This window comes from Vanessa atalanta, chromosome 23 (assembly GCF_905147765.1).
Source record: "Vanessa atalanta chromosome 23, ilVanAtal1.2, whole genome shotgun sequence".
In the NCBI taxonomy this organism is placed as follows: Eukaryota; Metazoa; Arthropoda; class Insecta; order Lepidoptera; family Nymphalidae; genus Vanessa; species Vanessa atalanta.
In genome coordinates, this window is record NC_061893.1 from 4,912,769 (window position 1) to 4,938,063 (window position 25,295).

General features: G+C 31.5%; 1 protein-coding gene across 1 annotated transcript in view; it reads right to left on the bottom strand.

The window, feature by feature from the left end:
* LOC125073015 (5-hydroxytryptamine receptor 1-like) overlaps positions 1–25,295 on the bottom strand; it is a 151,144-nt gene that overhangs the window by 64,192 nt on the left and 61,657 nt on the right. Inside the window, exon 3 of the mRNA XM_047683676.1 lies at positions 8,962–8,995. The gene's annotated coding sequence lies outside the window, so the exon portion shown is untranslated. The remainder of the gene's footprint in view (positions 1–8,961; positions 8,996–25,295) is intronic.

The window sequence follows — 25,295 nt, forward strand, 5'->3', positions numbered from 1 at the left end:
CTACGTGAGATAGTTTCGGGGTTTGAGGTTACTGTATAACGTCTTTGGCGATATGGTAATGTCCCTCACTCTGTCTTACCGGGTTACTAGAGTAGTGTATGTGCTATGTGGTACTGAGCTATGGCTGGTTGACGTTACGATGTCGTTATTGATGTCTCTCATCAATCGGTAGTACCAGAATCACGACCGAATGTTGCAGGGCGTTGCGGAGGCTGTAATAATGCTGAAGTGATACGTTCATGCAGTGAAGGACCCAAATAATGGATTTCATCCAGGCTGGCATCACTATACATATATGGCGCACTAATCGCTTTATACGAGAAGTGTCGTTTGTAGCAAAATGTTCGTCCTTTTAGGGACGCCTCCTTAGCCCAGTGTTAAGGATATTATAAGAAATATTGTAGTAGGATACCTAGTTTAGTAATAAGACTGCGTATATCTCTTTGAAGTTGATTATCACATGCAAATAATGATCTGAGTTCAAAGCTGGTTTAAGTAATCGACTGTCGGGTGTGTGCCTGTTGTAGAGTTAAGTATATCCACTGTATAGTTATAGATTTAAGTAAAACGTGATACGCGAAGCGTTTATAAGGTTTATAAGCTAGTTAAAAAAACGTTCGATTTAGTTTTAAGTCTTAGTTATAAGTCTTAGATATAAGTCTTAGTTATAAGAAAGAATACGATTATACGTTTATGATACATGCTATATATATATTCATACTTTATAACCTACTACGGTAGAAAATATAGCAAATTATGCTAAATCCACTTAAATGATTCCTACGCGGTAATCTATGAGTTTAATTGAATATTATTCCACTATGTTTGGAATTAATACGTATTATCTTACGATAAAACGACACTCTGCGACAGTGGATATAGCAACGAATAACGTTGTGCTTGCATTAGGCCGCCTGATGGTCGTGCACTTGAACTGGTATGAGAAACAGTGATTTAATGCAATGATAATCCAGGGTTAAACCCATTGACTACATATTTCCTCAGCTATGACTGATTGACTATTTATGGGACTTTGATCCTTATTTTTATTATTATTGTTGTAGCATTGGCTACTTTATAAACACCGCAGTTACGACTGTGAAACCCACTGGACCACGGTCTAGTTTGTTGATTTATTTATAAGTCTAATCGTCGATTTGAATAACATAGTTATTACTGTGCTATCCGCTAGACTACGGTCTTGATTTATTTATAAGACTATTAGTCTTTTATACACCTCAGCTACGGCTGTGATACCTGCTGGACTTTAGTTCTAGTTCATATATTATTTAACAAAGTGTTTGCACACTATAAAATCGCACTTCCCATGCTCGAGGAAGGTTCACCGATCTATGGTTGGAATCTACAGTTGATGGCGGGTGCGGGGCCATTTCAACCTCCTCCCCCTTTTATATTTTTCAAAAGAGTTAAATATATAAAGATGGGTAGGAGCGACATCCTTCAGCTACTCGTAAGAGGTGTTAAAGGAAATGGGACCGGTATCTCATACTTTCGATTATTATTATTCAAATTAATTAAACAAAATATTTATATTAAAAACGCATTTAAAAGATAAACCTGGTTTTATTTGACTCCTCTGTAGTCGATTGAACTTATAATCTCTGACGCTTTAAAAGAACACGGTTATTACACAAAGTCAACGTTATATGGATCCTAACTAACTAGACGAAATCACGAGCTAAACCGATATTTAAATATAAGAAATTTAAACGTAAAATTATATTTTAACTAAGATAGGCAGGGAATAGTCACAAGTCGATGGACTATCAACATCACGAGATGGAAAGGACCGTTTGGCGCTAGAAAGAGAGGTCGCCCGTGCGCTCGGTGGCAGGATGAGATGTTCCAGTCCCTTCCTATGTAGGCCATAGGAAGGGACTGGATGACCTCTGCCAAAAACAGAAATAAATGGAATTCTTTGGAGGAGGCTTTTACCCTGATGGTCCAAAAATCAAAATGGTTCAAGTTACTAAATTTGTTGGTTACAATTTATGTTTGTGGAACAAATAAAGCTGTTTTATTATTATTATTTTTGATGAACTATTGGGCCACAAGATGGTATATGAGACTGACACTGCCAAACCCAATCCAACCCAAAACCCAAATTTATTTAAAATAGACAGACTGGCTAATAAGAAGCCTCATGGTATGTGCTCATCATTACATCATTAACACTAAGAAATATTAACCACATTTTACATAACCAATGCGAGAACCAGGAATATATTATCTCCTTTGAGCCCAAAAAATACGTCATTGTCTTATAACAGTAATTAATTATATTGGCTTATTTAAGCCGAAATACAGCAATAAAAAGTATTTAATTTTTATTAAAGTTACTATATTTTATCTTTTTTACTTTAAAATCATTTATAGGTTTTCATTAACTATGAATTTTAACAACAACCAGCAAAAAAAAAAGAAATGATGATTTCGGGTTCAAACCCAGGCAGGCACCACTGAATTTTCATGTACTTAATTTGTGTTTATAATTTATCTCGTGCTCGGCGGTGAAGGAACACATCGTGAGAAAACCTGCATGTGTCTAATTTCAACGAAACTCTGACTCATATGTACTCCACCAACCCGCATTGGAGCAGCGTGGTGGAATATGCTCCAAACCTTCTCCTCAAAGGAAGAGGAGGCCTTAGCCCAGCAGTGGGAATTTTACAGGCTGCTAATGTTCAAATTAATATAAGCACTTAATTTATTTTTTTAGTAATGCATGCAACATACAATACTGGTATTCAATATAATCTTGGCCTGCTTACATGCTAACATTGAACATTTCGAAAATCGATCTCAAGAGCCCACGATACATATTTCTTAGAGTGTGGTCCACGTGTAAAAACAATTAAAACGAGTGTATAGATTTATTATAAAAAAAAAGGTTAGGGTAACTATTAGTAGTATTATTGTTAGAAATATAGTATGTTTTTATTAATATTTGGCAGTAAAATAAAAGATAAGCGGCCATCATTCAGATTGTGTTCGATATTTAAGAGCTTGAATAAAACGTGCTCTAGAGGCGGGTAATAGTTTTACTTTACAAGGTACTCATGCTACTAAAATTGTCAAATTTGTTTTATACTAAAAGAGTTCACTTGTCCAACGTTATATTTTAATACACACTCATTTCAGAGCTCTCACATTCTCCTGTCCCTCATTGATTTAATAGGCGACCGAGGTACTCTTCGTGACCTACTGGTCTACCCGTGTACTCCTTAGTACATACACTTATAAAAGTCATTTTAAAATATTATGAAAAATATATTGTAAAAGTAAGCCGATGGTTCCCTCGGTGTTGCATTATTAAATATGCCGATGTCAATAAAAAAAATAGTATCATAGATAGTTTAGGAGAAAAAAGCGAACAACGTAAACATAAGGTACTTTGCATTATTTATTTCTATTACTTCTAAGCTTTATATATAAGTATACATGTATAAGTGTTATATGTATATATACTATGTATAAGTGTTACAAACAATTATTATAAAAACAAAAGCATATCAAATTCAGTGGCACTGTTTGGAATTAAACCCGTGACCTTCGGTTACGATCCACGTTTTCTATTCACCGAGACATCGTCGCTAACGCTTTATATTCGGTAAATGGTAAGTAAATTATTAACTGGATCATTGCCAATGTATATATTTGGTGCCGTAAATTTAAATAATTACGATGTTTTGATTAAATATAAGTATATCAATTTTTGAAGGTAGTATTCAAGAAAATATATGACTTAGCTTGCTAGTGTATCATAAAGCTGCTGAAGAACTATGTTTAAAATGAGTAAACAAATAGTGAGTAAGCATTGTTGATTTATAGCTAATCCTGAAGGTTTTGTCAGATCTACTTTGTGTGGAAATCATATTATAAACCATATGCTTTTTCCTTTATTTTTAAATAGGGTTTATTCTAACTGGAAAATGTCATCCTTATAGTTCTATAGCTTCGCTTTTGTTTAACAATTTTTTAGAAATAAAATACAAATATTGTAACATAATATGTAGGTACATCTAACAAATTGCTTTAGCTGAGCCCGAATCGAAGCTGCAAGGACACTATTGTAATAACCTACTTCATATGCAAAATTAAACTTATGCAAAAATTCTAATCTTTCGGCTTCTTTTCGAACACATTCACGTTAATATTTCTTATAAAGCCAATGTTAATGGGCGCAACTACAAAAAACGCAAAGCAATATACATACGGTCATAACATACGGTCACAAAGTATACGGCGTATCATTACATAGTAAAAAACAAATTCGCTTACCGCTGTCTGTTCCTATGTAAGCTTAGATCTTTAAAAGTACACAGCGGATGTTGATGCGATTTTTTGTAATAGATAGATTGATTGACAAGAGGAAGGTTAATATGTATAATACATGCACAATATAGTAGATAAACCCTAATAATTTTAGAGATTTCTGAAGTAATGGCGTAAATAAACCCTTTTTTGCGCTTACATTGTAAACGCGTTTTGTATTGTCTTATGACTGAAAAACTGTTAACGTCGTAAGTCATTCTGTAGTATATTTAGTATCAGCGTTGTTCCCGTGCGAAGCCGGGGCGGGTCGCTAGTTAACTATATAATTATAGTACATCACAGTTGTTCTCACGCTGCTCATGTATATTGGTACATATATATGACAGTTTGCCTAAACTAAAATGAAAAGACTTACATTACATTACATTAGCAGCCCGTAAATGTCCCACTGCTGGGATAAAGGCCTCCTCTCCCTTTGAGGAGAAGGTTTGGAGCATATTCCACCACGCTGCTCCAATGCGGGTTGGCGGAATACACATGTGGCTGAATTTCGTTGAAATTAGACACATGCAGGTTTCCTCACGATGTTTTCCTTCACCGCCGAGCACGAGATGAATTATAAACACAAATTAAGCACATGAAATTTCAGTGGTCTGACTTATTTTGTTTAAATTATTATTACTTCTCTCCGAAATTTGAAATATTTTCTTCATCTTAGAGCGTGAATGCTTGAAATATTTTAAATCTGTCTTTAAATAAATATCTTATCTAAAATAAATACTTACAGGGGCTTACATTGCGTATATGACGTCATAACAGTGACGCCTCAGATTAGCATTGACGCAGTATGACGAGGCTCAGTGGGACGGTTATCTGCGCTTACAAATTAATTAAAATGGATGTAACTCAGATTGGGTTGCCAGGAAACGATGTTATTCTGTTATTATTAAAATTAAACTGAAATATTCAAGTAAGAAAATAGCGAACAAATTTTTACATTATTAGGAATACCGTGGAGTTTGAAGTTGAAATAACATTAATATTTCTACTAAAATAATTGAAACACAGGAGCATTGTTGTTTTTTTATTTTTACTTTAGGATTTTTATGATTTTCACACAACCAGTCTTTGAATTGATGTTACGGCTTCAAGACTGCACATTATACACAATAGTTACTTTATAAATATCAAAAAAGGTTATGTCATTATAAATTATAATCCTTATTGATATAAATTTTATTTATTATATCACACATATAAATTATTGAACCAAAACTCAAGATATAATATTCATGTGATACTTCTAAAAAATTTAAAGTGCTGTAAAATTATAAATGGCTTGACCCTCTTGCTGTATGCTGATTGCAATAAACATATGATAAAGATCTGCTTGTTTCTTGTTAACTACGTGTAATATATAATCAGACAATTTTATCAACGTCTCGCCATCGCACATAAAATTTCGATGCCGAATTTAAATTTCATACATAAACTTGAAAGTCCAAAAGCTTAGTCTGTGTATTATAGTCAAGAGTCTTATACTCGTGTCCATACACACACATACATATTATGTACGTACGTGTTAATTAGTCGCTGAGATATTTTAAGAAAAATGTATAATACCAAGCCTGAATGGTTTTCATCCAAAAATAAATTAATACTGAGCACAGTCTCTCTTAGGATGTTGATAACATTGTCAATAGCAAACTAAATCATATTCATACTTTTTCGAGATAAACTGCATTAATTCAATCATTTAGAAATGTTTCGAAATAATATTCCGCTGTCCATCATTCAATGCCACTGTCTTTCAAACCCGTTGGTTCATAACTCTGGACGTAAATAATCTGTGGTCGATGGATTCTTGAACAACTAAATTTAGCGTCCGTTTGATGATTGATAAAACACGCAACGCATTTTGTAGATGGATTAGTCTTATCTACGTAACATATTGTATTGCTTCGATTTTTTTCGATAACATACATATTTGAACGATATATCAAAATATAATTATACAACTTTGATTTCATTCAATAGATCCACCATATTTATTATTGTCTAATTTCCGCGTGTCAGGGGGGGGGGATTGACTAAAATTGAATGATGATCGGTTGAATAGTTAAGATGTGAAAGCGTAACAAACGAATAAACAGCTCTGTCGCATTTATAATATTAGTTGGGATATGAAAAAATCAGGTAATCGTTTTATCTGTGTTATCATTTCTTAAACTTCTCTATTAGATTAAGTGACGTGTTGCATTTTATATTATATTTGCAATAGAGATAAAATAATTGCAAACGAACTAATCTCTAAATAAACTTGTCAGGCATAAGCGCATACCTCTATCTCTTTCTAAAATCCAGTGTTAAAGAGGATAGCTAACATGGCGTTAATTTATTTCAAAAATAGAATCCAAATTATAATATATTTTGTTTAAATAGGATTTAGTAAGCACTTTTGCATCGTTATTCCACAGTATTTTATAAAATTCAAAGGTACCGCCGGTTTGGAATGTAAACTCTACTAGAAGAACTGGCCAGAAAATCAGTAGGTACTGTATTCCAGTTTGAAATACAAAGTTATATCAATCTACAAGACCCCAGTTTAAACAGTATTATAGTCTGTCTGAAAATCAATAAGTACTAACTTTTTATCATCTATATAATTTTGGGTTGAGTTGTATGAAGTCCAATAATATCAGAAAATAATTCACCAATCAAATGATTGTTATAAAATTTATTGACCAATAACAATTAGCGAGGTTTAAATATGTTTTAATTAGGTCACACACTGAATAGTACTATATTTAAGCCGATATGCCAGCGGCTTGTTTTGACGTTGGATATTATATTTAATTATAGTTGAGTGAATACTTTTATTCCTCGGCGTAAAATATTTTCACAGCAGATCGATATAAGCCGTCATTACTGACAAATTTTATTCAAATACATTCATGAGTTTCCACATGATTCCATACGAAAAATATGTTAGTGCTATGTGAATATTAGAAGGCTATTCGATAAAAAAATATATTTTTGATAAAAAAAAAGCGTCGAAAATAATGTAAAGAATTATGTAATATATCGATTCTTCTGTTTTTGATGAATGTCAACCCTTATAAAAAAATACCCTGTAAATATTATACGTATAATGTATAATATTTAATAAACTATATTTCAAACCTTAGCTTCACCTTTAAATGGAAGTAATTAAAAAGAAAAGATTACTGTTAATCTATCAGTCTAGAGTGGAAACGCTTTGAGAAAGAAGGATTTAGGAATATTTTTCTTTACTAAGCAGATAAAAGCTATAAATTATGTTTCAGTTTTTAACTCAATAATAACTCAATAACTAATTTTGAATGCAGTAACTCATAATTACTATTAAGTTTTATTTTGACTGAATAAAATGACACTAACCGTAAGAAAAATCTTAACATGGAAATTTTTAGCTTCGCCGTTTCTGAATTAGTCAAACGATCCTATTTGAGTTTTTAGTTTAAAAGTCCGGATTGAATGAAGCTACGAAACTTTGTCTCCTTAACTACCAACTTTATGTAGATATTTCAAATTGAAAAATTAATAATACTCTCTTTAATACTTCAGTTCTGAGTAAAAAACGAACGACTTTGTTTAATTTTAGTCTTCATATGTAATTTTATGCATGAAATAATAACATAACCTTTTACTTGGTGGTAGGACTTTATACAAGGCCGTTTGGGTTTACTCATCATCAGTGGCGGACTAAGCCCGTCAGAGGCCCGAGGCGGCAAAGGTGAAAGAGGCCCCCCCCCTTGCTTTCAAAAAATTTAGTTTTACAAGCTATTTATTCAGTTTACAATTGTGTGTATAAATAAGTGTTATAAATAAGTGTAGTGTAATGTGTGTTTTATATATATACAGTAAAAAGTCTAGATGGCAGTGGAGTGTAGTATTTTGATCTTGAAGAAATTATGTAGGTACTAAGTTCATTTTTAAAGTCTTGATCAGAGGAACGTGGATGCACTTCGGGGACCCCCAAGACTGAAGGCCCGGGTCGAGCCGCCCCTTCCACCCTGTTTGTCCGCCACTGCTCATCACTCATTAGATAATCTACCAACCCGCAGTACTCAGTATTGCTGTGTTCCGGCTTGAAGGGTGAGTGATTCACAGGCACATCTTAGTTCCCAACTTTGTTTATAATTTTTTACAGTAACATTATAAATGAGATGTGGTGAACGTCTACCTATATCATAAAAAAATATCACCTTACTTTTTATAATTTCTAATAAATATTATTGCGACTAGACCAAAGGGACGTGTCCGTGTTGTGTTAGAAATGTTACATACAATATATTGTGCTCAAATTAGTTCTTATTAAACAATATTAATAAACAGTATTTAATACGGGATATTTACCATGTTTTTTTATTTTTATTTGGTGGAGCTCGATATTGCGACATTATCTACGAATGTCTTGTTCCAGTCTTGTGAACAAGACATTCGTAGATAATAAAAATATAAAACATGGTAAATATCCCGTTTTAAATACTTTTAGTAATAAAAAATAACCATGTTAATTTAAAATCTTATAATATTAATAAAATATTATAAGCTTTAGTCTAATTTTATCATAATTTTTTTTCATTCCAAATTTCATATAAAAAAAAATCATAATTTACTTACCATTTCATTTGTCCACGTAATTCTGTTGTTACACCTGAAAAAACAAAAATATTTTAATGAACTATTGTACAGTTTTTGTTTACAAAGATTACATTTGTTAATGAAACAAATAAAATTAATCAATATATGATATTTGTATTAAGAATTGATTATTATTAGTATTATATTATGTAGGCAGACGGGAAATAGGTCATCTGATAAGTGGCACCACCACAATACTGTCCATTGATATTGAGCTCGTAAGAAATTTTAACTATTCTTTACACCGCCAATGCGCCACCGACCTTATTAAATATTGCCGCATGGTGGTAGATTTTATAAAATACTAATCGGGAAGTCATTTATATACATGATGAGTGGGTATTATCTAGCCAGGCGGTTTGCACAAAGCCCAATCAGCAAGAAAATTCATCATATCAATACTCGCAATATCCATATTTATCATATAGGTATCTTAAAAATAGATTTAATTGAAAGCAAGTAAGATACTTTCATTTTCATAAAGTGAACCTTTTGTAGGTGCCAATACAGTTCAATTTCAAATTAGATTTAAGTGCAGTGTTAAACGTCTCTGAAAAAGTACTAAGTTTCTCTTACAGTTTTTGTTAAAATGATGTCACTATAATTTCTTAAATTCTTTTCCTTCCATACACACATATTCTTTTTTAAACATTCGGTACAGTGTAAAAAAATCAATTAGCTTTTTTTGCTAACCCTTAAATACATTTAGTTTGCCAAACTCCATTAGAGCCAAGAACCACTGGCCATTTGAGAACTTGAAGGATGTGGTATAACCATTAGAGAGTTCGACCTTGTTAGAGTTGAAACGCTGGCTGCTTAATTTTACATGACGATAAGTTTTAAGAAACACGAAGTTATATTGTATTGTTTGAATTAAATTGTTATTTTTCTTTTGAACTATGGTCTAAAACCTTTACGTATGTAGTTACTCTGGATGTAAATGATGTAAGGAGATTTTTTTTTTAAATTATATTATTTCTCTTTTGTGTGGCTCGCTTAATTAAGTAAAAATGTTTTTATTATTAGGCTTAAGGAATTAAATTTGCATGCCATTCTGGGAGATTATTGTGCTAAGCATTTTCGTACCTACGTATTGCTTTCGCTGTTTTTTTTTCTTCTAGAATAATTAAGAATATATCTCTAGAAGTTTCGAAAAATATATTTAATAATATGATGAATTCAAGTTTCTATTAAAACAGCTAATATTTTTTTTTTATGATGTAAGTACATAAAATTTCACCTTCACGTTAATAATTTAACATAATTTATAACCTCTAAATATAGTTCGTTCTTGTTATTCAACAACTTCAAAAACTTTTTGTAATAAATAATAAAATAAAATGACCAAAAAAAAAATGCTGGAAGTTCATTTTGTGGTTTGAAAAACATACATAAATTGTCAAAAGTTAGTATAATTAAACAAAATAATAAACGATAAATTTTAGTGCAAATAAATCCACGACAAAATAAAAAATATCCCTAAAAAAACTTCAAAGAATCGACATCACACGAACAAATGAAAAGAAAAAACTAACCTATTGAAGAAATATTAAAATATCCATTGTTTGAATAATATCTCATTTTCTTGTCAAAGTACAAACATAATATGTAAGATATTAAACTTTGAAATTGAATGTCGAAAGTACCCTCAAGAGGTAATGTCGTTCAAGAATATAAAAGTCTACAAAAATATTTTTGTGGGAAGTAAAATTTTAATCACACAATTTCAAGACTCGTAGGAGCAATTTCTGAATTTTACAATGTTAACTTTGAATAAAAACAGCCAGGATAGCAAGTTGATATTGTTCCTGGAAATTGAAAAATGTTAATCGTAAATTAGTCATCATAAAAACATCTAATCGCTTGTAATTAAACTTTGAGCATTATTGAGCATTCGTCTATATAATTAGTATACTGTAATACATTGTTAAATAACTAATAAATGTTTTAAACGCTCAAATGAAACTTCACTAAACCTCAAATTCTCTACATAAATTACTGCAACTGTAAAAGAGCCTAAGTTAAAAAACTACCAAATGTTTTAAGCTCCTTAAATCTTAAAACTTTCTCACTTGAGGTCATTTTAGCGTGTACTTGTACCTATATGATTTATATATGTAGCTACATTTTCATAAATCGTTGTTCTGTTTCACATATCATAAGAACAATATAAAAACAAAACAAATTTTATCTAGTCTCTTTCTTGTTTTAATTTTATAATACAAAAACAATCAACTCCTAAATTAGTACCTTTATTTAAATAAAATCATGTATTGTAAACAGCAATATATAAATATAGTGTAGAGTGTGCAATAAAATTATGGCAATAATAAAATCATTCTACCCAACCAGCTATTTGCGAAAACAGGCAGATAAAATAAATACGACTCAGCTCTATAAGAAATTGCCTCATAAGTCAAGTAGCGCTGTAGTAGCAAAGGCTGCATAATCCACGATCTTGGTCAAATTCCGAATTGAGCTGAAAAATATTATTATTATAGGTTTTTCTTGGGTGTTAGCAAATTTGTAGTGTTACTCATATAAAGGCGTTTGTTCTGCGTATGATGCCTCTTCAGTCGACCGAATAGTACTACGACAGTAGGAATAAATGTGAAGCACCTGTTTGCTTACAGTCTTTTGAATGAACCAAAGTCTCTCAATAAGTCTATAAAAAGAGTACATTGATATATCTTGAGTTTCAAGCCGCGAAAAATTAATTGTATGTGAGGACCGGCCATATCTATGAAAATTCTAATTTAATTTGTTTGCAACTTAAATGATGTATTTGGCTGAATGAGAACAACGTTTTACCCTCATTTACCCGCACACCGCAAGCTCCGGACATCCGGAACAAACCCATTTCAGCCTAACAACATTTTTACCCACATAAATTTAGCGTGGTCTTCTAAAATTGGGCGGTTAACTTTAGTAATTGAAAAATACACGAATATTATTGATAAATTATAAAATCAAAGGTCGAAGAGATATTATGAAACTAAAACGCGAAGTTAATGCTACTGTGTATATTAGTGAATAATAATATTATATGTTCTTAAATAATATTCGCTAAAGATGTGTTATAAAAATATTTTTCATGACGCTTCCAACAGTACAAATATTTCGTATATTCGTACTATTGGAACTCACTTCGTATCTTACTCGTGAAATATTTAAAACTGACTGAAGCTATTTTGATGCTTGTATCCTACATATGATTCTATATAGGCAAGCACCACTGAATTTTCATGACGGTGAACTAAAACATAAAGAAGAAACCTTCATTTGTGTAATTTCATCGAAATTCTGTCACATGTGTATCCACCAACCCGCATTAGAGCAGCGTGGTGGAATATTTGATTATTGGATTGTTGATTTCAAACATAAAGAGTAGAGTATCTGTTTTTTCCGGCTAGGGAAGTTGAAATACTCGGCCTTTCTCTTCTATAAAATGCATGTGTTATTCATATAATATTATTTTTAAATCACTGTTTATTTGTAAAAACCGTATTCAAATCCGTAGGGTATTTTAAAAGAACGAAGCGAACAGACCGCGCGATGCGACTGTTTTATACTATGTAAAGATATTGGTACACTTCGTCTAACTTGTGTTGCAGTCTTGGCCTAGACTTAGGCTCATATTTATTATATTATATATTATATTACATTCTATTCAGAATATCGCGTTTTTCAAAGTTGAGTCAGATTGACACATGGGATAAAATTTATTTCATTTGACGGCGTCGACAGTGTCTTAAGCCCGGTTCAAAAAACGATTCAATTTGCTTACGGATAGCAGAACGATTTATTTTACTATTATAATTTATTTATTAAAAAACTTCTGTTACCTGAAGGTGATATGAATATTATCCGTACACAAAATAAGACAAAATCTTTATTCAATACAGAAAAGCTTTTTTGTCAAAAAAATATTACGTGTTCGAAAAGAATCGCTTCAAACACGAGGATAACAATCGGCGATAGAGACTCATTTTTTTATTTCAATAATTATTATTGACAGCTCAATTATACATTACCTTTGAAACGGCCTGGAGACGATCGATTCATTACCCTACCTACCCTATCTGTCATTCAAAGCCTTCAATTCCATAAGTAGAAAGTCAATGCAAGCTCCTTAATTGCGCCGTAGACTATTCTATCGCAAAATATATTTCTACTGTTTTTTTCACCATATTAAACTAGAAAATAGAGTTACAATAGATACAGATTACGCAATATGGGAAAATCACACGGTAACAAATGTACATATTATACGATCCTTACTAAAAGCTAAAAATAAATTGACGCTTCATGTATCTAAAGCTATAAAGTTTATGCCTTTTACCCCTTGAATAAATTACAGGAAGTTCGCTGAAACGTAAGACGCCGTTTTAAGTTTGTTCATAAAGAGTAACTGTCTGTAAATGTGTCACTGCTGAGCTGAGTCCTCCTCTCCTTTCGAGACGAAGGTATAAGGACCATAATTCATCACAATTTTCCAATGCGGTTTGGTCTATACACATATTGCTTAATCTTTTGTTTTGATACATGTCGATTTCCAGACGAAATTTTGATAAACACAAAAATGAAGCATATCAAAATTCATTGTTGATATGATTAAGATTTACGTGACCACTGAGCCATCTCGGTTCATTAAACTTTTTCATAACTAAATATAGAATATACTACTCGTTAAAAATAAATAAAATAATTATTTTTTATTTAAAAATGTAAACACAAAGAAGTGTACCACATATTAAAAAAAAACTTGCAAAATATATATTTTCATAGTCATTTCTAGTTGAGCAAATATTGCGTGAATATTAGTAAGTTTTACATAGCACTGACAATCGTAAGACAAACGAATGATCGTTTTCTGTTGTCAAAGGTCATTGACCCGAAGTACAAATTCAAATAGGCAAGATTGAAATCAGAGTATACTTACATTATAACAATGTATAAGTAAATAAATTAAAGGTAAAAATAAAAAAAACCATACAAAATACATTGAATCACAATACACTAATATTATATTATGGATCTAATAAATTCCGCAATGGATTTAAAAAACAAAAGCGATGCATTAAAATTGTAGGCCTAAAATAATAAAGTCTGATATAATATTTTATTCGTAAAATAATTTTGCGAGGCACGTAATAACTCCAAGCAGTTACAAGCATTACTTTACCAATATTAATAAAAGCGCCTAATCAAAATTAAAACTGCTTTATTATGACACTTGCTTTAATTAAACTGAGCAAGGAACCCTTAGCACCGTTAATTACCTACTTGATTAAAATTATAATCAATTTAAATTTAAGAACATTAATAAAATATATTAAGCTATATAAGAATATTATATTGCTTGTTGAATAGTCCGATTAAGATAAGAAAAATAAGATATATTTGGACTTTCTCATCTTTATTTTAACTATTACTATAGTAAAGCAAAAGAGCTATTCAACAAGATCAAACGAAAACCACCGCAGGATAGTAAATTATCAGAATGTGATAAGCGACATTGAATGTAATCAGTCATATAATATAAAGGATACACGGATCAAAATAGCGTATCACCGTAAATCGTTTTTAAAAAACATCAGGAGTGATACGAAATGAGTTCTTATAAGCACAGCAGATATTTTTTATCGGGCTTTTCTTTTTAGGTAGTAGAGTATTGGAAACCCTTACTGCAAATCAATTACTAGATAAACGTTTGATTGATCGATGGTAACTGGTGGTGACGTGAACTGCCGATCCACTGCAGACCTTGTAAGGTAGGTTATTACGAGTAGGTATATCTTTATATCAAACAGTTCTAAAACTAATGACTTTGTGATTCTATTTCTTAACTCATAATTAAAATATTTTACTAACCACCGGTCTTTGCTTCGCTTTTTATCGTCTTACTTTGGAAACTATAATGATATCTTCTAAAGAATTCCTTCGAATGTTCGTAAGTTAATAGCGTAAATTACAGTTTTAATCTGTATTAAATTCAACAGGTTATTAATATTATCTAAATTAAGATTAATACAGCATTGGAAGAAATGATTTCGCAAACCATTATATAGGTTAAAATGAACAAATAATTTAAATCGAATTTCTGAAAACCTACGTTTTTTTTTTATGAATCTCCTTAGGTTCGGCACTTAAGCGTATAAAACAGTATTTTATATAATAAACACCGTCACACCGTCACACCGTCACAGATCATTCATTTTGTACAAAATATTACATACTAGTTGTAGACCGCTGCCTCGCTCCCTAGTTGTTAGATATAAAAATGCCTTAAACCCCAAGGAAGGACGCTTCATCAAATTCCGTTCATTTTCTGTTAAAGTATAACAAATAAACGGACGTATAATACTAGTATACATAGTACAGATAATATATCCAAACATTTCAGATTGAAAGTGACTTAGTTTTATACTATTTATAGATTTTAATTCTCTTTAGATTTTTCTGCGTATATTTTGTTTCTGGCCTGATAAATAAAGCGTTAGGAATGTTTCACATAAAATAGTAACGATTTGAATAAATATTCAATAGTAAAACTGTAATATTCATGAAAAAATAGAAAAAAACTTTTTTTTTTTTTTTATTGTGGCTTACTTCATTGATACCATATCAAATGTTAATATCATTAAATGGCACTTCTCACACAAAACACGATAATAATAATCATTGCTTACCATCAGATAAACTAGTTTTGTTTGAGCTATGCATGCAAATTGCATTGAATCTTTTCTTTATAACTATCAAATTAAAATGTATTAAACTGTCAAAAATATATTGGTACACTGTTTTGATGAAAATATTAAAACCTAACGTGGCGTCGCATCATCACTGACTACGTGATGCTCACTAGAAGGTTGCAGGTCAAATCTGAGTGAGCGGAATTGGTGTTTATAATTCATCTTGTGTTCAACGGTGAAGAAAAATGTCGCGAGGAAATCGGCACAATTTTGCTTGATGAAAATCTGCCACGTGGCACAGCTCAGTAAGATGGTCCAAGCAATCTTTTCAAAAAGTGGCGAGGCCTCAGCCTAGCAGAGAAATCAATAAAATAACAGTCTAGACTGTCATTTTGTTTTTTTTTTTCACGAAAAAAAAGGAAGAACTATTATTTTGTAGAACATACTCGAAAGTCGTTAGTAGGACAAGATTTATGTAAATTGTCTATTGTAGTATTGTAGGTTATTGATTGTGGATGACTGTGCTAGTAAAAATAGGGTTGGTTCTGATTTTTGCTGTATCGTAACTTATATTAGAAACTCCTTTTAAATATTATCGTATGAAACGAACACATTTGAAATTCGAATAAAAAATAAGCTTTCCAGATTAAATCAACATTAGGGAATCAAAAACATGGAAAATGGATGACATTGATTGAGATTGAAGATTAAAATTATTTCGTAATAATTAATTTACGTAATTTTATTATTTTTAATATTAATGTGGAGCAAATAATCTCCTTAATATGTAGCGATAATATGGATATGTTAAAAGTATATTGAAAGAAGATTAGATTAATAGAATAATTATTAAAAATTATCTTAAGATTTAATTTTTCAATGAAATATTGGGATTTTATATACATATAATAAATGCTATTTAATGGTTGAGGTTTGTGCAAGCCCGTCGTTAAATACCACTCACATATCATATAACTAAACGCAGCAATACTTAGAATTGTTACTATTTCAAGGCTGAGTGAGCCAGCGTAACTATAGGCACAAGGGACATAAGATCTCAGTTACCAAAGTTAGCGAAAAATTAGTGATATAAGGAATAGTTTTCCGTGTTTATTTCATTAAATAGATATAATTTTATTTATTGTGTACACCGGTTTTCATGGGTACGCTACTCCGAGGTCCCGGGTTCGATTCCCGGCAGAGTCGATGGAGAAAATGTTCATTAGTTTTCTATGTTGGCTTGGGTCTAAGTGTTTGTGGTATCGTCGTTACTTCTGATTTTCCATAACACAAGTGCTTTAGCTACTTACATTGGGATCAGAGTAATGTATGTGATTTTGTCCAATATTATTATTATTTATATATTTACAATGGAACCGTCAAAGCCGCATTTGCATTTTGAATAAAATTTAATATTGATTCCATGCTGTATTTATAGGCTTATCAAATGGATGAGCAGTTTTATGGAAAGGGGCTTACTATTAACACTATAATGACTGAATTATGAACAAGCAGCAACACTTAAGTTTAAATGAGTATGCCAGTGTAACTACAGGCACTAGTCCCAGATGTTGTGGCGCACTGGCGATGTCTAGGGAGTGGTGACCACTCAGTTTGTCGAGGTGGCCCATCTGCTAGTCTGTCGAGGTATGTATTAATAAAACCAAATATCAACTTTAATATTTGTGTAGCAAATCCGAGATGGCCGAGATGGCCCAGTGGTTAGAACGCGTACATCTTAACCGATGATTTCGGGTTCAAACCCAGACAAGCACCACTGAATTTTCATGTGCTTAATTTGTCTTTATAATTCATCTCGTGCTCGGAGGTGAAGAAAAACATTGTGAGTAAACCTGCATGTGTCTAATTTCAACGAAATTCTACCACATGTGTATTCCGCCAACCCGCATTGGAGCAGCGTGGAGAAATATACTCCAAACCTTCTCCTCAAAGGGAGAGGAGGCCTTTAGCCCAGCAGTGGAAAATTTACGGGCTGCTAATGTAATGTAAAAATGTAGCAAATGCTATGTAATATTTCCTCTAATAGTTTATATACACAATGTACCTATATGTAGGCGCTTAGTCAGCTATTTCACAACGTTAAGTATAATATTTCGTAGCACAAAAGAAAATATATTCGTGTCAGATACCCCGACCTTTTAAATACAAAAGCCTACCAAAAGAGCGGGCGGTGTTTCTGTGTAACTGACTAACATCGATCAAACGCTTTTAATTTGTGATTTCATAAAAACTTATTAGCTTATGAATTAATGTACTTTGCAAATATCAAATTCTTATCAAGGATATAGTTAGGGAAATTACATATGTATTTAAAGATCCTAGTTCGAATCCTATTATTATAAATTTAATTCTGTGTTTGGTGACTTTCATTACAATTTATTTATTCCGTTGTCATATCATACGCATATTAAGATTATGATATCGTAAACTACGTGTAATGTTTATTTTGTACTCATTTTGTATCTCAATATATCCATAAATAAATTAATATTTAAAAGTAAATTAATTTGGAGGGTATATCGGTCTATGATTACGAAGTAATGCTTTTATTGGGTAGATATTTGAAAATTACCATAATAAACACATTCGAGAGCCGAGTTGGCCCAGTGGTTAGAACGCGAGCATCTTAACCGATGATTTCGGGTTCAAACCCAGGCAGGCACCACTGAATTTTCATGTGCTTAATTTGTATTTATAATTCATTACGTGCTCGGTGGATAAGGTTGTCTAATTTCAACGAAATTCTGCCACATGTGTATTCCGCCAACCCGCATTGGAGCAGCGTGGAGGAATATACTCCAAACCTTCTCCTCAAAGGGAGAGGAGGCCTTTAGCCAAGCAGTGAGTGAAAAATTACAGGCTGCTAATGCTAAAAAAAAAACACATTCGAACAAAATACTTCGAAGACTACAGCGTTATAAGTTTACCACAAAACCAACTAAGCAATCAAATCACAATATCTAATCTACATGATCACATTAACAGTTCGTGTTCCTTTTGAAACAAACTCAAGCACTCACTTAATGTATTAACATTCTCGAAAGTTGTGTATTTTAATAGCCTAATACGTAACACGCAATAACGTTAACGAAACTCACTGTTCTATATTTAAATATTATTTTTTTTTTTTTTTTTTTTTTTTTTTTTTCTGGCTTTTATTTGTGTCAAAAAGACACAGATTATTTCGCCAATGTCACGTGCGAATTTAAATATTATATTAAACTTCACTAACAGTGCGTAAACTGTTATTTGTCACGTGAAAAATATCTCCGTATTATATAACTCTACTCAATGGCTGAACTTGGGGTAGACTTGAATTTTGCTGCTACGTTTTTAACTTCAAACGTATTTGTATAGTATGTGTATTTTGTTTTTTTTTTTTAATGTATTTAGTCTCCAGTGGCATATTGTCCAAGAAATATAAACAAAATAGAAAACGAACAGTCTTTGAAACGGTTTTTAAAGTCAGATTTACTTATTTCGTTGTAATCTGAACGATCATTGGTTGGATATTACGTTATACGCTGGTACCGACCAATCACGATACAGATTAAAGGCAAATTAGTTAATTGGACTTTGATTAGCGTATCTGTAACTGGAGCTTAATGCCTAATGTTGTATTATAAGTATATTACTTAATCATTTCAGTAATTTTTACCCACACGTGATACAGGTGGGTGGTTGGTGACGTATTAATAGCGTAGGATGTGTGTATTTCTTACAATGCCAGTGTCTATGGTCAATGACCGCGAATGAACTATTACCACTTATATAAGCATATTATTATATTGTAAAATTTCAGCTGATTCGACCTCTTTTGTTGTTCTCAAATAGAAGCAGTTTTACTAGCTTTTATTGTCTGGAGAACGAAATTAATAATCATTAGGAAATTTGATCGGTGCGATCTTACCCCAACATACTGTAGTGTCTGGCTTATGACACGTTCAAGATTTTAAAAAAAAAACGTTAAATTATATTTTTAAAAAAATATAAGCCTATCGATTATTTAAAAAAGGAATTATGCAAACTCTCAGTATTACCCTGATGATATGTTAATGGAGATAAATCTGACCACTTTTTCATCGTTTATGATCCAAAGTGGCAATTAAAGGTGTTTTATTTGCGCTTCTTATGACATAAAAATGTATTAGATAAGAGAACTGAAGAAAAAATACGAACGACTCCGACTTTCTACAGATATAATACGGATCACTTTACAACTTTTAATACTTTTTTTATGGTGAGTCTAAACTGTTAAGGGTAAGGGTTCCGTACCATTAACTAGGTTAACAACAGTCGGTACACAATTTTTATATTGGGTACGGAACCCTAAAAAGTGAATAACTTAATTATTAAATAAAGCTTAATTATATTTATTATTAAAGTAAATATACAATTAAGTATTTTGAGAATATTTGAAGTACCTGTTACCTTGTATTGATATCGAGCAAAAATAGACAAGAAATGGCGTTTTTAATCTATTATTTTATTATTTATCGTTAAAGTAAAAATACAACTGAGTATTTTTTAAATATTTCAATTGCCTACCTGTTGCCATAATTGATATCTGATATTTATGTATAGGAGGCCCCCTTAAATATTTTTTTATTTATTTTTAGTATTTCTTGTTATAGAGACTACAGAAATATATAAGCTGTAAATATTTGAACAGTCTACCTATCGCAGTTCTTGAGATACAGCCTGGTGACAGACAGACGGACGGACAGACAGCGAAGTCTTAGTGATAGGATCCCCTTTTTAACCTTTGGGTACGGAACCCTAAAAACAACTGGCTTGATACGGTCTAAAAACAAGCCCATAAAGCCGATGGAGTAATTGTATCTTTACAAACCCTAACTACAAAATCTTAAAGCACTTTGTTTTATATAGAACTTAAGAAAAAGTGGTATGAAATTGATATACCTACATCCCGCATCGTCTAGACAAATATGTTTACGCGTAAACATCTTTCTAGGAACGTATCCATTACACATACACACTCGATCATATAAAAAGCGGTGGCTTTCGACTTCAAAACATTCACGATCGGTTCATTTAAAAACGAATTCCTAATTGACGTCGCATTGGATATTCGAACTGTTGGTGGTGAAGTTTGTTTGAAGTTTGATTTTTATACAATATTATTATACATATATGTATATACCGAATACTCTTGTTTACAAGTGACTTTTTTTTATGAAATAAGGAGAATATTTAGAGCTTATTCCACCACGCTGCTCCAATACGGTGGATACACATGTGGCAGAATTTCGTTGAAATTAGACACATGCGGGTTTCCTCGCGATGTTTTCTTCAGCGCCGAGCACGAGCTGAATTATAAACACTAATTGCGCAGATGAAAATTCAGTAGTGCTTGCTTGGGTTTGAACCCGCACGCGTTCTAACCACTAGGCCATCTCGGCTCTTTTATGATATACATAACTGAAAAAACTACATACTCAAGTAATATATGTGAAATTTATACCAAAAGAAGCAATGCGTTTCGGAGACAGTTTTACTATACACTTATAAGTAGCTGTGCTTAGAAATGTCATTCACAATAAATAATTATGCGTTACCAGGACCCCAGCGCCGTGGAATAGCTTAGTTATAGATTCATCATACAATAGAAATGCTAAGGCAGGATTTTTGTTCTGTATAATTTTTATATCATAAGAAATCACTTTTGTCTCAGATCTGCTTTTCAACACACGAATTAATATTTTTGTGAAATAAATAATTAATTTTTGAAAAAAAAAAATACTTCTCATCCAAGCATAACTCGTGACAAGCGTAAATTACATATTCTTGTTTAATTTAATTAAAATATTTTATATTAGAACAAATTCACTATTTTATTTTGCTCTAAAGTTTTGGCACATCTATAAGATATTGCCATAATAATAACCAATAATTCCTTGGATGTAACATTAGCTGTATTTTATTTGAATGTGATCGAATATTCACACTATCGAAATAGTAGTGTGTTTTAGAACAACGATTTTGACACATGTAAAAAGATTTTAAAAAAAATAACAATAAATTGTATAGCGCCATCTATCAATAAATTTAGAAAAACAAAAATCAGTTAAAAATTTTAACACTAGTAGTGTCCTTGTATATAATAATAAATATAAATAAATTTTATTATTCCAAAGAGGGTAGGACGACTTTATTTATTAATTAAAAGCAGTATTATTAATTTTATAAAAGGAAATTGATATGCTTTGATAACAACCTTGGTTGTTAATGAAATCTTTTTTATTATCACCATTGATTAAACAGTCAGTCGCCGTTGAAATATTGGAATAATTTCTCAATCAACTAAACCACTTGATATTCATATGCTGTAAGTAGGTCACAACACTTTACTATATTATAATTGATTTCCGATGAGATATAAATATTAGTTCCGATTATGAAATACCAATTTTAAATGTATGGATGTATAATTTATTTACAAAGGTTTTTATTTTATACGTAACAAATTCTTCAACTTACCATAATCGTTTAATTTCGCCTTTTTATTTCCTAGATAAACAAAACAAATACGAATGAATGCTTATTTTTCTTAGCAATTTCCAATAATGACCTTTTTTTTTACAAGCTTAAATAGCAGCTTAAGCGAGTCGCGTATTGTTGTTAACTGTTATTATAAAATCGTTTGTCATAATTATGATGATGTCGTTCTGACCGATTTCGGTACGCCGGCCAATTTTAACAGACGAGCTAACTGCGTAGGAAATAATATAGTGCGCAAGTGTGTGCGTGAACATTGGTGACGCTCTATTTCCTGACTCTTGTAATCCGATGGGACGTTCAATGTTATCGAGGAGCGTTCATATGCGGGATCAACGATATGAAAAAAGAATTTCATGGCCAACTTGAAAACTTGGCTTAAGTTTTTAAGTTGGCCATGAAATTTGCAGCCAAGACTAGCAGTGCAATTACAGTGTAAACTAGCAATTTCTATTCATTAAAATCTCTGTGATGGCCATCCTCGTGTCATTGCTCCACTTGTAATTCGGTGGAGCGCGCCTGATAAGCTATTTCACCCAAGTGTGTACCGTTAAGGAAAAATTAGTAATAACATTGACAATATTAAGAACACAATACTGTGATCTATTCAAGTAAGTTCTGAAATAGGAATGGTAAATTAATGGTTTCGTATTATTTATAAAATAGATATTTTTTTAACAATCAATCAAGTCAATATATTTAGAATATAATTTGTATTGATTTGTTAGTGATAGTGATTTTGTTTATGTCGATTGTGGAATCAGGTGCTCCATAGATAGATACACTTGACAAAAATCATAAATGAAAAAATATTGACAGGGACCTAGGAATATGACATAATCTACTCGTATTTATGATTACTTGGAGATGAAGTTTGTAAGAGAAGTAAAATACTATGAAAAGGTTTTTTACGGCAATCATCGTTAACTGTTCAACATTGAACAAGATTGTCCTAACGCTAGCTACGCTTTAGAGGTGCAAGCAACTGCCATCCGTGGAATCAAATGAGGACTACCAATAATGGCCTATCCATGGGTTGTCACTTGTGTTTTCAAACAATCGGAATTCCACAAACCGTCTGACCTTCCAAGCATACTTCAAAATTTTTGACTGAATAAAAAAATACATTTATGTAATGTTTTTTTATGTAAGCCCAATAACCGTGCCCTAAGCACTCCCACATATTTGGAATCCTTTATTACCGTCACGATTAATTGAGTCAAACATGATTAATAGCCCACGATAGGCTGGTACCGCCCACGCCCTTTGCCTGTCGAATCAATTTGTAGGACAAGCTTTTTATCTCACTACAGAACGACAGTGAACCTTTATAATAAAACTCTAAACAAGTAATTTCTCTATCCAATAGTATAAAAAAAAACGATTCAATTACGACGTAAATTAAATTAATTTCAATAACCTTAATTAAGGAAACGATTGAGATAATCTATATCTTATTTTTACACAAGACATTATTTATTTTCAAACAAAGCGAATGTTAAATTTGCAAAGTAACATTCTCTAATTATTTTATACAAAAAACAAACGATAATTTAATATCTTGCGTTTTTACTCTTACGTATTTTAACTTGTACCTTTTTAAAGTGTACAACGTGGGCAACATTTAGAAGTAAAATAAAAAAGTTTTCATTTTAGAGTTTTCACGAGTACAGGGCTTATAACTTTTCTAATAAAGCGTTTAATTTTTAACCCTTACGTAATAATTTAATGTTTAAATTGCATTATTTTTAGTTATTATTTTAAGACGTTTCTATATGTTACAATTATGACACGTTGACATATGATTGATTAATAATTTATAAAAAAGTACCAAATCGTAAGTAAAACTTATTTAAATAAATAAAATATTATTAATATTTATAAGCAATTAAATTTCGTATCTCATTAAAAATTTATTAGACGTTGAAATATTAAAAGCTTTCTTAGAAAAGTAACGAGGTAACGGTGAAAACTGTAAAACAATGACTAGGTAGTAGACGATATAAATAAAAAAAAAAATATATTTTAATACCTATGCAGTTCGATTCATCATTTTAATTTTGCTATGTAAAGACCCATATTGGGCGCCAATTTTGTTAAGGTGAAAAATATAACAAAAATCACAGTTGGAGAAATTTAATGGTTTAATCAAATAAACATATTGATCATACTAATAAATAAGTCGTAACGATGTAGAAATCGTATTATAAAAATCTAAAACATATATAAGTCATACGATTGTTCATATCACGTGTAGAAAAATTATAATATAATATAAGTAGAATGAGTGAGGCAGTATAAAATATGAGAGTGGTGCGGTCCAAGGTGCATCAACAGGATTCGCTTGGCTATTTGATATGACAAAAGAGCCCATCAGTCAATTATTAATGTTTCATTTGTGAATAACTTCTTCGTTGTTACTTTGTTTAAAATTCGTTTGTCCTTTGGAAATTTGAAAAAGTTTTGTTTCCAACCGAACGCGTCTCATCAAGCATCATTCCGGATCACCTGTCAAAGTAAAACCGGTCTGTTAATAACCTTTTGTTTTCCACAATTTTAGACTCATGGCTACTCCGATATTGGCACCGCTTGGAGTGTAAATGATAACTCATCTTGGGAGAAAGCCAACGTTGAATAATGTATAAATCTGTGAAGGTCTCGTCATGAAGAGTGTAATACTCTGCGTTGGAGCTGTTTGAGCTTCACAAATTATAGTTTTAGTGACTTAATGTGTCAAGCGGCTGTAAAGAGATTAAAATGTAATAAAATAATAATATTGATAAAGTTTCACGAATAATTTTAATTACTGACAGTACTGTCAGTGTTTAAAAACCGACTGTCAAAACACTGAACAAGGTTACCTTTTTGATTAATAACGTATAAAAGGAGATTGTCCACTTAGTATGGGGACTTTGGCCTGACGTGAACAGACATTTTATCATATTTTTTGTAATTAGTTTAAAAGCACTAACTAGTAATAATGAGAATATGAACTTAATTTTGTATCAAAATGTTTAAAAAGAGATTTTTGTCATGTGAGGAAAAACAGGTTAAAACGAAATAAAACAACATTTTTAA